The sequence below is a fragment of the Sceloporus occidentalis genome, unplaced genomic scaffold (genome assembly GCF_023333645.1).
Source record: "Sceloporus occidentalis isolate IW3139 unplaced genomic scaffold, rSceOcc1.0.p SCAF_3, whole genome shotgun sequence".
NCBI lineage: Eukaryota > Metazoa > Chordata > Lepidosauria > Squamata > Phrynosomatidae > Sceloporus > Sceloporus occidentalis.
The window spans coordinates 147,278,048-147,294,591 of record NW_028316983.1 but is presented as its reverse complement, the minus strand read 5'-3'; the positions used below and the strand labels follow the sequence as shown (position 1 = coordinate 147,294,591).

At 39.5% G+C, this 16,544-nt stretch overlaps 1 protein-coding gene across 1 annotated transcript in view; it reads left to right on the top strand.

The window, feature by feature from the left end:
- Nucleotides 1–16,544, top strand: part of LOC149316943 (unconventional myosin-X) — a 199,075-nt gene that overhangs the window by 69,938 nt on the left and 112,593 nt on the right. The gene's annotated exons all lie outside the window — the stretch shown is intronic.

Below are 16,544 nucleotides of genomic sequence, written 5' to 3'. Positions count from 1 at the left end.
GTTTCTTCTAGCTTTAAAGTGTTCTCAGTAACATGCTTGGATAATCTAACCATATTTCCTGTTGAACTTAAGTTTAACCCTTATTATTTCAAGGAATGCAGACAGGGGCTTTTAAGGGTTTCGGATTCCACAGATTTGTGGGGATAAAGGGCTCACATATAGCATATAGATATAGATATATTTGAACCAGAGAGGTTTGTCTTTGCTTTTTATGGCAGATCTCCCCCCCCCCCCAATGTGTGTGTGTGTGCTGATAATGGCGTCTTTTATTTACAGCTGCTTTCTTGACCACATTCCTTGTGTTCTCAGGAGTTTTCTTAAGATGCTCTAGTTAGTTTCCAGCATTAGAAAGTATTCCAACATAGTGTTTTTTGTGATGTGTGTCTTTCATATTTCTGTCAGGCTGGAGTATTTAGGGGGCATATTTAAACCCTGGATATACTGATGGCTAGAAATCTTTTGAAGTATTGAACAGGCTCTGACTGGAGACAGGAGCTGTTCTGTTCAATACCTCAGACGATTTCCAGCCATCAGGGTACCATCTCATATTAGTTCCCATTAACTAGACCCTGGACTATTGGCAAGCCACCTGGTTATAACATCATGCTTCCAGTTTCAAACTGCAGCTTCACTAACTAGAAGAATTTCAAGCAGGAAGACTGGGAGAATTTTTCTGTCCAAGGCTTTGGAGTTCATCCCCAAACATAACAGACTGTATTGGTCTAGATGGACCAGTTATCTGACCCCATAGAAGAATGATTCATCAAATGCATGAAATATAGCATCCTGTGATTTACTAAGCCATCAGTGTATACCTCTAAATGCTCCAGCCTAGCAGAAGTATGAACATCATACAAACACACAAACAACAACAAAAACAACGGTTGGAGTATGTTTTGATGCTGGAAACTAAGTACAACATCTTAGAAAAATTCCTGAGATCACAAGTAATGTGGTCAAGAAAGCAGTTGTAAATAAAAGATTCTATAAGCACAAAAGAGAGAGAGAAATCTGCCATAAAAAGCAAAGGGAAATCTCTCTGGTTCAAATTCCAGTTGAGGAGGAAGGAAAAAGACACCTGGAACCGTTTCACACTACACAGTTATAGTGATATGGTTCTACTTTAAGTGCTATGGCAGTGTCAAACTGCATCATTTCTGTAGTGCAGATTAGACCAGTGTGGCTTATCTTTGTTAGCATGTGTTCTCTAAATGCAGCTTTGTACCCTGTGACAGGTTGTCCTCTGTCTAATGCATTCCCTATGACTCTGGCCCAATTTTTTTCAAAATATCTAACAGAGAGGATTTCACAAGCTCCCTATCCTTATTAATTTTGAAGAGATTATTTTTTCTCAATGTGATCAATTTGATTCTAAAAGCGTAGAATGTAAGTTTTAAAGTCTCTGGCCCATAATCTCATCTCAGCCATCTGCCCCTTTCAAATATTTATAAAAACCAGTATTATTGAGAGCAGCTTTATCCATACACAGTTGTTGCAAGCTGAACCTTGCATGGAAGGGTTAACCTTATTACCCTCAGAAAAAAAAACCCTACCTATATGTCCCCCCCCTCCAAATTGCACTGTAATACAGTAAGAAAAAGGGGGGAAATGACTGCTTTCCAGTGGGCATTATCAGTACATGCTCATGTTGCCTGTCCCCTGTAGTATATGAATAAAAATATTTTGTTTAGTCTGTGCATTTTCATTCATGAATATATTTTAACATTTTATAAGGAACTAACATCATTCAAATTAGAACACTTTTATTTAAATAAATCCAGTACTTTGCAGGTATATAAATTTTATGCATATTGTCTCACAGACAGCCATACTCACATAACCAATGCTCACAGATATGTACACACTCAGTCATGCTCTTTCATTCTTTCTTCCACTCACATACATGCTCCTTTACTCCCTCACACACACAGTCACACAAAACATCCATTCTTTTGTGTATATGCGAGTATACACAACTGCATTTGCAAGTATGCAAAAAAGAGATGAAAAGTGTGGCCGAGTGCACGTGAGAGAGTATAGTGTGGGAGAGAAGGTCAGTCACACACTTAGGGAGGTATTCAGGTGTGTGTAGGGTTGCCATAAGCCGGCTGGGGGCGGGACAATCCCGGGTTTTGACCACTAGGGGGCGTCCCTGCACGGTTTCCTCCTTGTCCCGGGTGGATGAGGTTGCCTTTGCTGGCCCTTGCAGAGCTGCACGCAGGGCTAATGAGGAGGACTTCCTCCTCCTCAGGCTGGGTCCTCCAGGCCTGAGCCTGTGAGGGCTGGCAGGGGGCGGGGCTGTTCCAGCCCCAGTCTGCCCCCATTGGCCAGCCAGACTCAGGAGGAGGAGTTCCTCCTCTGTTGGGCTGGGCTGCAGCCAGAGGGGAAAGGAAAGGGCCATTTCCTTTGCCCTTTTTTGGTGCCAGGGAGGAGGAGGAGGAGGAGGAGGATGAAGAGGAAGAGAAGGAGAAGGAGAAGGAGGAAGTACTGTATGTGTTTTTTAAACTGTATTTTAAAGTGCATTTTAAAGCTGTATTTTTTAAACTGTATTTTTAAAGTGCATTTCAAAGTGCCTTTTCTATGTATTTTTGATGCTTTTAATGCTAACAATTGTCCCTTGCTTCGACAAGGATAGTGTGGTGATGATGTGATTTGAGTCAGCTTCTGAAGTTGAGAGAGTGTCACCTTCCAAAGTGTGGTTTTGGTGTATTTTTTGTGCTTTTAATGCTAACAAGTCTCCCTTGTTGTGACAATGATGGTGATGATGATGATGATGATGATGATGGTGATGGTGATATTGATATCAGCAAGCCTCTCAGGCATGGCCAATGTTAGCTGCTCTGATTTTTACAAACTCATGTGCAGTGAAAAAAAATCAAAGTCCCTTGACTAAGTACACACTTCTGAGAAGTAGAGTTGGTGCAAGAAACCTGAAACGGCAAATCCACTTCTTGTGAAACCACCTTGACATGTTCAATATGCATAGCCATGTTAAACCATGCTAAGTGTTAAACTCAAGGGGTTTGATTATGGAATAAGCCTCTGAACTATGCAAGAGGCCATGTTAAGTAAAGCCACGGGAAGTGCCCAAATGTGCTGTTGTGTGTGTTTTGGAATGGAGGGGGGTGGTTTGGGCAGAAAAGGAAGTCCATTTCTGCCATCTGACTAGGAATAATGCCCAAATGTCCTCCATTTTGATCATGCCTAAGAAACATGCATTTATATTAACATTTTTAAAAAGCATCAATTTTTTCCGCATGTCCTCCATTTTTATAAAATGTGCCCTACATTTGAAAAGGTTGTCCTATTTTTGCCCTACATTTGTCCCGGTTTGGAGGTCCTGACTTATGGCAACCCTAGGTGTGTGAGAGAGAAAATTAGCATGTGGCAACCACGGAAATGTCCCTGGCAAATTTATGGACACTTGATATTGTTCTAAACAATTGATTGCTTTTCTCCCTTTTTGGTGTCTCCAGGGAAGATTTTTACCAAAATGCATTGAGCATTTTACTGTTTATTAAAAGTAAAGATCATTACTTTTTAGTAATATTTTGTGAGTGAGTTTTTACTTCCCTCCACCTCCAGTCTTTCTCCTGATCTTGGAAAAGCTTGGAAGGGAGCATGGACATTAACACAATAGCTGGGATGATCCTTTTCCCATCTCTGCAGTTTCAAAGGCTGTTTCCCCATCACATTCATCAGTGAAGAAAGGCACATTGATTAAGGCTGAGTGTAATAGGTGAAAATGGAGTTATATCCCTGACGGACTTAGTGCTCTGAACCAGGCTCAGTTGGATCAGCCTTTCCAGCTTGGCTCAATTGAACCAGCCTTTTCAACTTTGCTCAGTTAAATCAACAGATAATTCTTCCATTTAGACACTGTAAGGTTAAATGTTTTTGGGAGGTGGGTGCAAAAAAAAAGTGCACCTCCAAGCCTGATTTAGAAAAACTTCCTCAGTTAACAGAATTTTGGGAAGCACTGATTTAGTTTGCAGCTTGTGTCAGCAATGTGAGTCTTTGTTTGACCTTCTCAGTTGGCAGTTTGTAGTAAAGAAAACCAGCCCATTGTTCTACTCTTGGCAGAGCACAAAACATTTCACATAGGAAATTCATCTTTACAGATTTGGGGGCAGGGTAACAAAACTCATCTACTTTGATCATGTCATTAAATTTATTCATGCTAACATATGAAATTTTTTTGAAGAATGTTGTGCTCCAGATAGCTATCTATATAACTATAGATTAACACATTTTCTTCCAAAGAACAAAAACGTAAATATGGTTAAAGTGTTTACCCTGTTAAAAGAGTTTCTTTCAAATGTCCTTCATATTCATGACCTTAAATACCATTTCTTGGAATTAAGAGTGTTTTGTGTGGCAAAGGATATATATAACGTGAATTATAGGTAACCGTTAATTTATATATCAGGGTGGGCAACAGCAGAGGGAGTGGGGACCCTTTCCCTCCCTCTCCCCATACCTTCCAGATGGGGCACACAGTCACATTTCAGTGCACTGAAAATGATGTTGTGTACTTCTGGCTACCATTTTGGTGGAAGAACAAAGGGAGCAGCACATGCCTGATTTCTAACTGAGGGAATCCTGGGCAAGAGGGAAAAAAACGTCTATTCAGTGTTTTAACAGAAGGATACAGGTGGCCCTATACAGTCTATGATGAGGGAGATGCTGTTAGTTTCCCTGTGCAAAAGATCACTGGAAGATCAATATGTAATCCAGTTGATTTGGCAGACCATCTCCTTGTGCTGTGATACTAGGAAAAGAGATTCAATATGTCTTTTGTTCCCATTTCTTCTTCCTAATTTCAAATATATATTCAAACTAGATTTAAGCATAGGAGAACTTCTTTTGGCATGGACACTTGTCACAGTTTTTAATGTTGTTTTCAGTATTTTATTACAATTTGACTGGGTTACTTTTTTGGTTTTACTTATTTTTAATTGGACCTCACCTGTGTCCATTTCAAAAAGGTTGTATAGAAATACCTGGAAGAAAGAAAGAAATAGAATCTTTTAAAAGCACTTAACAGCGTCACTGCAGCTGATAACATTTAATCTTCCATGTGTTTTGCTAATTTGTACACCAAAGTTTGGACTGTATACTTTTGATAGATGGTTTGCCTGCTTAATTAGTGTACCTGAATAGGTTTGTAACCATCCTTGTAGATTAAACTCGCAGCTTGAACTCGCAGATGTATCTATCATTGTCCCCAAGAGCCCTTTCTTAGGAAAACAGCAACATCCATGCTTGTTGTTTTATGATATGCAAAGTATACACAAATAGATTTTCACTGATACTGATACTTATATTGATAGTAATGCTTATGTTTCTTATATTGCAAGATCCTTCTAAGGTTTTCTTGAATTTGTACCTGTTAATTGTACCATCAGTGGCATCAACTTTCCAGTTCCAGTACCTACCTTCATCTCCATTGGGCTGCAACTTTGGATCCAACTTTTAAATCTAGTATTTCCCTCTTCTTCATTTCATCTCTTGTTTCTCATTCCCAAGATGGCTAGTAGTTTGGTCCATCTTAAGAAGGTTTGACACCCATCAGTTGAAAACCAGTGTTTCATGCATGATAAATCAATTTGTTGTTCATATAAAGTGGTGATTCTCAAACTCGAGTTGTTGGTCCTCGAGTTGTTTTGGACGTCAGCTCCCAGAAGCCTCAGTCATTTTGGCCAGTGATCAGGGATTCTGGGAGTTGAAATCCAAAACACCTAGAAGACCAGAGTTTGGGAATCATTGATAATAAAGCTTGCTTCTTGAACCAATTGAAAATAGTTTGCCTATTGCTGGGTTTAAAGGATTATGTTGTACCATATATATTCGACTATAAGTCAACCTTATGTATAATTTTAGGGCAGGTTTTGGGGCCAAAATTATGGATTTTAATATGACCTATGGATAAATTGAGGGCAAAACATATGGGCGTGTAAGAAGGGATCTAATGAATAAAGGAAAACGATGCCAAAGAATTTACAAAATTCCTGTTTGTGCTCACACTACATGGACGAGAGAGTAGAAGGGGTTTGGGTCAGTGCTTCCAGGACAGATTGCATTCTTGCCTTTCACCAGGAGATAGTTCCTTTTTTAAAATAAGTATTCATGTATAGTACTTATACTGACCTGTAGATAAATCAACTCAGGGTTTTTTGGGGGTCAATTTTTAAACTAAAATTTCTAGACTTTTACATGAGTATATATAGTATTATTATTTTTCCTTACTGGCTTAAACAGTTAAATGGGCAGTAGCATTCTGTAAATTCAGGTTTTTGAAATCAAATCATTCCTTTAATAAAGATAGCTTGATAATAATGGGTGATGGAATTTGGAAAGGGGGACATACTAATGGATGATAATAGACCTGCAAAGTCAGCAGTTGATAAGAACATATTGGGAGTGGAAAACAGCTAGGATTTAATCCAGTTGAGGGTTGTTGTTGTTTTTTTTGGGGGGGGGGTTGTATTTGACTGTGTAAATTTAGCTACTGGTATTTTTTTAGAAACCAGATATTTGCTTTTCCTGACCTACTACGTAGCCCCAATGCTAGTCACTAGATCCACTTTTTAGGAACTAGTGATTTTTGGATGTGGAGATTTCTATATCCCTTAAATAATAAAAGGTTTAGACCTGGGAATAACAGAACAATTGATAACAGATTTCTGAGAGCAGATAAAAGTGTGCATTTGAGGATCTGTTCTATTCTACTCGCCTGTGTGATTTCTGTTATGGGAGAGAAACCAAGGACATCGTGATTTAGCCAGGTAGAAAGCAACCACCCACCCATTTTCCTCATCCAAAAAAATTGGGCTGCATAGAAAGGAAACTGAGTAGTGTATGGCATGTAAAATTGTGTCTGGAGGAAAAAAAACAGATTTCTGGAGATTCGCTGCCTAGCCTTAGTGTTGAGCTCATTAACAGAGATCCTGTCTTCTGTTCCAGAATCATGACTGGATAGAACCAGAGAGAACTTTCTTTCTTTCTTTCTTTCTTTCTTTCTTTCTTTCTTTCTTTCTTTCTTTCGAGGGGTGGTAGTAGTAGTTGACCACAGCCAAGCTTTGGAAATCCCTAAGAAATTCACCACAATCCACCTTTCCTAATGCCTTTTCCCTCAGTGCAAAGATGTACATTTTTTTTTTATGGAATTTAGTGAACTTTTGCTGATTTTTACTGCTGTTCTCATAGTTTTATCTTTTTAGTTGTTCCATTATTTCTTTTAACAAATGATAGTTAAAAGTTCTATTTAAAAACATTCAGATGCTGTGTTTTTTTTAGTAATGTTCCAGTTAATTAATCAGTTTCCTGTCCGACATAATTTCCTTTGTTTTTTAAAAGAGTTTTTAATTGGGACTAGAGAAGCTTAGGAAACATAATCTCCTTGCTTTTTGTTTTGTGTCAGCAGATGAGAACTCTGCTTCTTCCTATAGCCTACAACCCAGTAACTAATTTATTTCAGTGCCTTCATTGTACCAAACTTCATGCAGGATTGTGGCCACATATAAATTTATATTGGCATCTCCATAATAGCAAGCAGTTCTTCCCCTTTCTCTCTTATTCCAGATGCGTCCTCAGGAGTCCACACTGCCATAAAATAGTCATAAAGTGTGATCAAAACTACACTGTTAAATTGTAAAGGATTTGAAATGCAGTGGAACCAGTATCAAATGAATAATGCAATGCAATAAAATGCATCTCACAAATCTTTTACCAAGCCCCAAAAGTCCTTTTCAAGTCTTTTTAAGTTATACACCATTTTCGTTATAGCACACTGGATTTATTCCATATGTACAATACATACTGCGATGTAATTTTGTAGCAGAGACCATGATCCAGCTGACACTAACTTCAGTTCACTGAAATCACCTTACTTAAGCAAAACTCATTTTATATTCAGAGGTCTGTTTCCCCATTTTTGCAAGCCATCAGCCTTGGGGAAAGTTGTGGGGAAAGGAGGAAAATTGGAGGTCTGTGTCCCCCTTTTTTTGTAAGACAGCAGCCTTGGGGGAAGGTGTAGAGAAGGGTGGGAAATTGGAGGTCTGTGTCCCTCCCTTTTTTGCAGACCATGAGCCTTGGGAAAAGTTGAGGGAAAGGGTGAGAAACTGGAGGTTTGTGTCCACATTTTGCATGCCCAGACTGTGACCAGAGAGGAAAAAGGAGGGAGCTAAGTGGTGCCCCCATCCTTTGTTACATGCCCGTGTGTTTGACCGTTAACTTATCCATGGGTCATATCAAAATCCACGGTTTTGCCCCCAAAACCTGCCCTTGATTTATACATGAGGTCGACTTATACACGAGCATATACAGTATATAGTAGCTCCAGCTGGTCCTGGCAGTGTACTTAGTTGATATGCCACCAATTGGATGTAGTTGATATGATTCAATGCAGCATGACTGAAACAAGAGAGACCCACTCTCAGGTCCAGAAAGCCCAGTGACAGGTTCACTATAGGGTCACCATAAGTTAGAACTCACTTGAAAGCACACAAGAACCATCTATAAGACAGACTCTATGGGCTGGGCATCCTTTTAGTTTGAAATTATTGTGGCTGATACATCTCCGTAAAATAAAGCAATGTCTCGAAATGTTTATGGCCTTCTACACTGACTTACAAAAATGAGGACATTAGGCAGGAATTGCTGTTTTACTTTCTGGTCTTCATTTTCTGGGGAAAAGTACTTCTTGACATAAAATAACAACAAAACCCCCCTAAAAAACAAAACACTGGTTTTAGGCTTAAATTCTACTTCTCACTGAAGTGGTTCTTCTGTGCCTTGCCTATACCATTGCAGCCTAGAGATGTATGTTCATTTGACTATGGGTGTATCTACAGTGTAGAAATAATGCAGTTTGACACCACTAAGTGCTGTAGCTCCATCTTATGGAATTCTGGATTTTGTAGTTTTACTAGGTTTTTAGCCTTTCCTGTCCCAAGAGTGCTGCTGCCTCACAAAACTACATATCCCAGGATTCTGTAAGATGGAACCACAGCAGTTAAAGTGGTATCAAACTGGATTATTTTTACAGTGTAGATGCATCCTGTGTGTTCTTTCCCATAGGAAAATCCTTCCACACTGAAGCTTGCTCTCAGACATGACACCTTACAGCACTGCCCTCGAGGACGTGATGGTGAAAGGGAATGGGATGAGAACAGAATGGGTGCTATCATCAATTTTACTGTATGCTGGAATGCCGCCACCGGCGGACGTTCCCATTGCATTCCTGATCTGTCCCACAGGAAACAATTTTCAGGAACTGTTCCCTTTCGTCACACACCCATCACGTCGCCAGGGGCAGTGAGGTAAGGTCCATGGTTAGATTAGAACCCTCTTCCTTAACATATTGTTTTTCTGTATGTAGCTCTATGTGTGTTGTGTGTGTGCTATGTATAGTGTGTATGTGTATATTTGTATTAGAAAAGTACTCAGTTGTATCATGTTCTGCCTCCTGTCTGAAGTGAGGCAGAGTCTGTCACAGCAAGAACCAGGCCTTAATAGCAAAGATTACTAAGAAAGACAGGTTGTGTTCTGTTGCATTTTAATAGAACTATTCACTGGCTTATTTCATCTGACATAAAATTTTCTACCAGCCAGGCCTGGTAATGAGTATCCTTAAAGAGCATTATGGGGGCATAGCAACATGATTTAATTGCTTAAGCACACACCTTTTGCATACACAGAGCCTTTTGTCTCTGGCAGTACCCATGACTCTGCAAGGTTTTTGCCATGTTCTTTATAGACTGCCGCAAGCAAAACGGCCATTAGTAAGATGAGAAAATAAAACAGCAAATGACGTCGAGAGGCTAATGGGTTTCTTCATTCCCAAGGAACCTGTAAAAAGGTAATGTAATCAAGGTGTGAAAATGGCATCCTCCTCAGTACTGTAATTTGCAGATCTTGCACCACATGCTTCCATATAATCTGAGAGTTCAGAAAGAACTCTGTCTTCAGAAAATAGGCTTTCTGATACATTTTCAGGTAGGTTTTGCTAACCTATCTGTAGCATTGGTGAGGTTCTCCTAATCAAAAGAGAATACAAGCAGGAAGATTAGGGAAGATTCACACTTTAAAGAAAAATAAGAGGCAGTTTGAAATTGTGTATATGTGTGTGTATCTCCAATTCAGTAAAGTTCCCCATAAACCCATAAATTACATGGGATTATGAGGAATGTTGAATTCCTGCAATTGATTATTATATACTTTATTAATATAAAAACATTAATAAAAAGGAGGAGCAGAAAATGTTTTATTGGCTAGTTTGAAGACCTTCTTTTATTGGGAAATAGTACTTCATGTTGACAGCCAAGTAATCATCCAATTGAGGTGCACCATCTGAATGTAGCATACATAGAACACAAGGAAGAACCCAACGAGCACTCTGGCACAGTATAAACTAATTGGTTTTATGTGGCTGCCTTCTCAGGGGCAAGAGCCCAGTTTTCTACTTAGCCTCTCCAGCTATTCAGATGAAAGTTCTGCACAGCTGCGCCTATTGGTGTTCACTCGTTCCTGCCACCCACTGTGTGCCTAATTAGAAAAATCTGATGAACATTAAAATGAAGGAATGAATGGTCATTAATGTGAGAACTGGAAGTAGGAACCAGAGAAGAACTGGGAGAGGGAGGACTGGATTTGCATGGTGTGCCGCTACCAGACTTATGAAAACTTGCCTACAGTCTGTCCTTTGAATCCATGGACCTTTTATCCACAGATTCAACCATCCACGGTATATATATATGATGTTCTTTTGATGCCTGTTTTATCAAACCATTTCCTGCATTGCTATGTACTTTATATGTATTAGCCTACTAGCCCCACCACCTTTCCCTTCTCCTTTTATGTCATGTCTTTTTAGATTGTAAGCCTGAGGGCAGGGAACCATCTAATTAAAAAGATTGTATGTACAGCGCTGTGTAAATTTACAGCGCTCTATAAATAAAGGTTAATAATAATATGTGTGTGTGTGTGTGTGTGTGTGTGTGTGTGTATTTTCCAAAAGCAAATCTGATTTTCTTCCATTTTATATAAGGGACACCATTTTACTACTACATTTTAATGGGACTTGAGCATTTGTGAATTTTGGTATCCGTGGGGGGTTCTGGAAACAAACCCCAGTGGATACCAAGAGCCCACTGTACTTGTGAAGGATGTACACATGCTGGAAGCTCACATAAAACTGCAGTTCCTCCACATGAAATGAAATTTCAGTATATCCTTTGGTAGAATAGGGGGCCATCATCTCATAGTTCCTACCTTACACTTCCAAGATGAATGCTCCACACACGTGAGCAGGTATATGTTTGTTCTCTTCCTGAGTCGGCCACTGATGTGTCAGCATAACAAAACTAGAACCGGTCTGCAACCTAGCTTGGGTGACTTTGGAAGACATAATGAGTAAAAAAATGGTAAAACTGCTGCCATTCAGAACTTGATCTTGGAGTAGTGTGCTGACCTAGCATGCATCACAGAGACCTGGTTGGATGAGTCTGTGTGTGTATTACTCTCAGCATTGTCCTCTGGGGTGCTCTGTGCCACAGCAGATGAGACCTGAGTGAACAACATGTCCGCCATTTTGCAGATAAAACTGCTCTGACTTGGATGCTATAATTGATACATATCCGGTGGATATAACTTTGGCTCCTGTTTCTCCAGTGACTGTGCATACTTTTCCATTTGTGCAACTCAACGATATAGACAGGATTCTTGGAGAGATGAGAGCTAGCATGGTGTGTGTGTTAGAGCTCCCAGCTCCAGGGATTTTTAGATGAAATACATTACCTAGATCCATTTTGGTCTGGTTTCAGTGATAGTTTTGACTGACTCCAAGAACTAGACAGGGAGAGTGTCCCCCTGTTAGTTCTGGTGGACTTCTCCATGGCTTTCAGTATCATCACCCATGGTATCCTTCTGGGCCATTTTGCTGGGGTGAGGCTTGGAGGCACTGTTTTACAGTGACTTTATTCCTGGAGAGGCAAACCCAGAAGGTAGTACTGGGGGCTTCTGTTGGCCTCAGGCATATTTTAGGACTCAATTCTGTCTCCCATGGTATTTAACATATACATGAAACTGCTGTGAGGGGTTGTCTGGAGTTTTGGGTTCCAGTGCTGTCAGTATGTGGATTATGCCCAACTCTGTTACTCCTGTCCACCTCAATTCATGGAAGCTGTATTGGTTTTAAACCAGTGCCTGTCATCGATAGTGGACTGGCAAACAAATTGAAACTTAATCCAGACAAGGGATCCAGCATAGGGATTCAGCCTTTGCTTGGTGGAGTTACACTCTCTGAAAATGCACATCTGCAGCTTCGTTATGCTTCTGGGTTCAGACCTGATCCTGGAAGCTCAGGCCTCAGTGGTAGCCAAGAATGCATTTGCACAGTTAAGGCCTGTGCACCTGTTGTGTCCATTCTTTGAGTTGCCAGACTTGGCCATAGTGACGCATGCCTTAGTTACATGCCATTTGGATTACTGTAATGTGCCCTGTGCAGAGCTGTCTTTGAAGAGTGCTCAGAAACTCCAGCTGGTCCAAAGAATTGCAGTCAGATTGTTAACTGGGGCTGGCTGTCAGGACCGCACAGCTTCTTTTTTGCAAAAGCTCCACTCACTGTCTGTCCCTTTCTGGTGATGATTCATACACGTGCAGTCATAAGTAAATCCCATTGATTGCAGTAGGGTTCCCCCTTGGATAAGTCTGGATTGCAACTTTAGTTTAAGGAAATTAGCTGCTAAACTATGACACCCTGTGTCTTTGTGAGATGTGCGACAGACATAATACAGTAGTACGCATTCCACCATTCATATGTAAACTTCTTTCTAGATCACACATGTAGAAAGACTTTAAAAATACATAGGGTTGGATCCAGAATTAGGAAGATTGAAAAATGTAGCTTGGAGGAGTGTTGCATAGAATCATAGAATGACAGAGTGGAAAGGCGTCCTCTGGGCCATTGGCCCTTACTCAATGCATGATCTCCAATTAGAGTATCCCCAGCAGATAGCTGTCTAGCATATGGGGTCCTCCTCCAACCTTTGCCGATTCTTCTCCTTACTTGCAGTCTCCAATGATCCTGAGGTTGAGGATACTACAAAACTGTGCACAATTTGGTTCCAAGCCTTCAGGAGGAAAGAGGAAGCACTGAATATGGCTCTTCCATTCCTCTACCCAGCAGGGAATCTCTGCTAGATTGCAGTTGCCTCTGCTAATAGAAGGAGTCCTTTCTTTCCCTTTGCAGATAGTCAGCCCATGGTGTTTGGTATTATACTTTTCCCTTGTGTAGTTATAGAATTGGATCATTGGGCCCTCCCATTGAGTAAAAACTATTTTTCAGTAAGGAGGTTAAGTGGCTTGGGTACTGACTAAATGTTTTAACAGTGTGGGTTTGTGTCTCCCTGGCCTATCTTCCTGGATAGACTCACCTCCAGGACTTTCAACTTTGGGTTCATTAGTATAACAACAAAACATATAGATACCCACATACTCTAAAGTACCATAATACACTGTAGATATGCAAGACCTAGTCTGTGCATCTTTGTATTCTTCAGAGGGTCAAGAGTTTGATCTTTATTTGCCCATGCTACTTGACTCAGGTTCCCACGCAGAAAACCTAAGGTCATATTTGGAAGGTCTGGGACACACAGGTATCTTCTTTGGTTTCTTATCTTCATTGTTCTTGTGGAATACAGCTGCTACCAGATATCCATTGCCTTCTTTTCCAGGGCAGCCCCAACCGAAGAATGTTGTCCCATATGGAAAGAATTGTAGGTGGTCAAGCATCAGGCTCAACAGAGGGTGGATTTTTGAGTACCAGCTGTCTTTCCTAAAAAGTGAGCTCAGGAGAGGAAAGCAGGCCCATACCACCTTTCTAAAGACTATAGCTTAGCAGACAAGATTTCAGCCTAGGCAAGAAAAATGTCAGCAGCCCTTTGAGCAAGACAGCCTCTTATTTCAACCCACTTGGGAATCTGCTTATAGTCTTTCAGTTCTGATTCCAACAGCATTTGGAAGAACCACTTAGCTATTTAAAGCTAGCCAGATGTTGACTCTCAGAAAACTTGGTACATGAAATTTTCTTCTCTCCCTCCTGTATAGTTAACATTAATGTTCTAAGTTGCAATGCCAATGCAATTTTTGAAGCTAAACTTCTAGCCTGTTCTTTCATTTCTTGGATTTGTGCAGTTTGAAATGGAAATGAACTCCACTCTCATATTCATTAGTGGATGTTGTATCAATTTCTACAGGCACTGCCTCTTTTTTCATCTCGTGTTTGCATTTGTGGATTTTCTGGCTTTTTAACAGGTTTATATCAAGTCATGGTACTAGTTCAGGATCAGTTTAATGACTTACTTATTGTTTGCCAACCTCTTTCTGAAAACCACATTGTACCATTAATTTATTAGGATTATCTTATATTTGCTTATGGTGCAGTGGTTGATTGTGTCCCTAAATTCAGAGTTAAAATACACCTTTAACTATTTTACTGTTTTATGAGCAATAGACCTATGTTATTTTGAGTAAAATCTTTGGATTAGTAGATCACTACAAGAACATGAAATGTAGCAATTGTTAAATGTTTGTGAATAGTTTAGTTCACCAGTTGTCAAATCCATAAATCAGACTAAAGTTCCTAAATACTTCAAAAAGAATGAGAACTATTTTGAAAAATGTTTCCAGTTGTTAAAACTTCTATTACTGCAGGGTTGACTTTCTATAATGTAAAGGGTTGCCAGTAAGTAAGTGTCAAATTATACTGCCTTACTGTTGAAAAACAGCAACTCATATATTCATATCTTTAAAATACAGTCACCCTTCCATATCCATAGATGTTTTATCCATGTGTTCAACCATCCACGGCTTGAAAATATTCCAAAACAATATAATTTCCAAAAAGCAAACCTTGATCTTACTATTCTAAATCAGGCATACCATTCCACTATGTCGTTGTATTTAATGAGACTTGAGCATCCATGGATTTTGGTATCCACAGGGGCTCCTGGAACCAAATCCTAGTGGATACCAAACACCCACTGTATACACAGGAATAGGCATTTAACAAACTATTTTGGAATTAGTCTAATGTCAGTGGAATTACTTGAAATGTTTCTGTCATGTATAAGGGACTCTTTTATGTAGCTATTTTCGAATATTATCAAAGTCTGCCAAATAACTGTGTGGATGATACTCAAACACTGTAGTTGGAAGGCAGCAGGTTTTAAAACCAAAGAAACACTTCTTCACCTAAGGTATAATTAGCCTGTGAAACGTAATATCTAAGGTGTTAGGATGACTACAAACATAATTTGTTGTTTTTAAAAAATTCTAATAGGAATTTCTCTTGCCATGTTCGGTGTCAAGAAAGTGTACCTATTCCAGTTGTGACTTGCTTATAAACTTCCCTGAGGCAGAAAACTGAAAGAACAGACATTTGCTCTAGATGGTCCATTTTTCTGTGGCCCAATTTATTGGTGGTGGTGGTTGTTGTTTTTGTTCTCTGAGATCTGTGCACCTTTTTTGTAATGTATAATTACAGCCCGCTACCAAAGTATAGCCTCTAGTCCCTATGCCCTGGAAGGAATGTGAGTACAATCAAGGCGACACCCAGATTCCCATTTCTCTTCTTCTGTCTGCCAGAAAAGGGCACTTCAGGCAACCAAGGAAGGAGAGCAAGAAATAGGGGAAAGAAATAGGAGCTCTGGTAGTGGCAACATAAAAGAAAGGGGTTGTTTTCATGAAAACTTCCCAAGACCCAAGCTAGGCTTACTAGCTTTGGCTTACTAGTTGATAACAGTTTCCTCAGAACAGTGACTTGACAAACAGGGTGGCCAAACCAAGTTTTTCAATTTAATTGTTGTACTGTGGTGGGCACTTCCATAGGCAAGAGGGATCAGGGATTATGATGATGATGATCATCATCATCATCATTGCTTATTTATATAGCACCATCAATGTATTTAGTGCTTTACAAACAGTTGCAGAATAAAACATTTATATACTAATCAATAGTATAAAATACTAAAATACAATATTAAAATACAAAGGAAAAAACACACAGACGTAATGCAAAATAAAACAAAATAGGCAGTACAAGTAATTGAATATATTCAAGATATAAATCATTAATCTGAAATTCAATTTGGATTTAAAAACAGCGAAGGAAGGAACAGTCCACAAGTTTACAGGGCGGCTAAGCCACTGATAGTCATGTTTGAGCAAATGTAGACATTTTCATTGAAAATCTGTATTGCCTAACTGGTAAAGGACTCTTGTTCTATAGAAATATTCCCTTAATATTCCTCTCTGTTGGTATTCCTTTGTTATGCCACTAAATACCTTAATGGATCTGTTGTAGTCTCTACTTCCTTTCTGGAATTTTCTCTATGGTAAGACACCTCAAAGAAAGTAGATGGGTTATCAAGATCTAGAGTTGTATTATATGTAGTGATGATTTTGCTTGGTACAGGCAGTGCACTACTCTGTAACATAAAATTAGGAATTAACTAAATATTTCAATAGTTTGAATGTGAGAC